The sequence below is a fragment of the Sinocyclocheilus anshuiensis genome, unplaced genomic scaffold (genome assembly GCF_001515605.1).
Source record: "Sinocyclocheilus anshuiensis isolate Anshui unplaced genomic scaffold, SAMN03320099.WGS_v1.1 scaffold942, whole genome shotgun sequence".
In the NCBI taxonomy this organism is placed as follows: domain Eukaryota; kingdom Metazoa; phylum Chordata; class Actinopteri; order Cypriniformes; family Cyprinidae; genus Sinocyclocheilus; species Sinocyclocheilus anshuiensis.
The window spans coordinates 683,332-684,541 of record NW_015536531.1 but is presented as its reverse complement, the minus strand read 5'-3'; the positions used below and the strand labels follow the sequence as shown (position 1 = coordinate 684,541).

The window sequence follows — 1,210 nt, the reverse complement described above, 5'->3', positions numbered from 1 at the left end:
TCTATCTATCTATCTATCTGTCTGTCTGTCTGTCTGTCTGTCTGTCTGTCTGTCTGTCTGTCTGTCTGTCTGTGTGTAATGCTTCCTCAGGTTTGATACTGAAACCTTCAATGTTCGACGACCTTCGAACCCTTTTCTGATTTCTGGATGAAATGACTTTTAAATTTCCAGCACTGGAATGCATTTTTATCACTCTCCATGGTGGCAACTCTCAGACAGGTTGTAGCCTAAAGCTTTCAGCAGCTCTGTAGATTGATGTAACTGGCAGACATGGTGCACTGCAAATTCAAACAAAAGAACCAGTCAAATACATCAGAATAGCATTGCTTTACTAAACAGCCTTTACATGGCAGGAGGCATCGTGCACATCAAAAACAGGCAAAGCAACAAATTAATATTATTCAACATACCCTAGGTTTTTACAGAAAATATTCAGATGTAACCCCTTTTGAAATCGTTAACCTTTTTTATAAGTAACTAATTTAATTACACATTTTTCTCAGTAACTGTAACTGATTAGTTACATTTCATTTGTAATTGAATTATGTAATACCGTTACATGTAACTAGTTACTCCCAAACACTGGTGTGATGTGCAGCCAGCTGTAACCTCTACAATTACAGTCTTTGACATCATAACTCTACTGTTCAAATGAGAGCTTGATGACCTGGTCAGTCAGCAACATAGACAGTGTCAGACAGATACAGGCTGGAACGTAAGAACATCTAATTTTTTTTATGTATAAACGTTTTTATGTATGAATGGATATATAAATGCTTTCAAATCCTATAAGGAGAACATACTCACTGTTGTACAATTACAATAGTGAGCACTCCTCAAGAAAGGCCACATGCAGTGACGACTGAGCTTTGCCAAAACGCACCTTGACGATTCTGAGGCAGATGAGACTAAAATTGAATTTTCTGTTGAAAAAACCAGCATATGCTGGTTTTGAAGCATGACTGCTGGTTTAAGCTGGTCATATGCTGGTTTAAACTGGTCATATGCTGGTCCTAAGCTGGTCCTGAGCGGCTAAGGACCAGCTTAGGACCAGCTTAAATCAGCTCATGACCAGCTTAAACCAGCTCAAACCAGCAGTCATGCACAAAACATTTTTTCAACAGCTGGCCTCAACACTAAACGATATGTCTGGCGGAAATCCAATACAGCTCACCATCCAAATAACAGCATTCCTCCAGTAAAGCATGGA

The 1,210-nt window shown here is 39.2% G+C and overlaps 1 protein-coding gene across 1 annotated transcript in view; it reads left to right on the top strand.

The window, feature by feature from the left end:
* The window catches only part of LOC107694857 (MAM domain-containing glycosylphosphatidylinositol anchor protein 2-like), a 159,896-nt gene that overhangs the window by 153,627 nt on the left and 5,059 nt on the right, over positions 1-1,210 (top strand). The window lies entirely within an intron of this gene.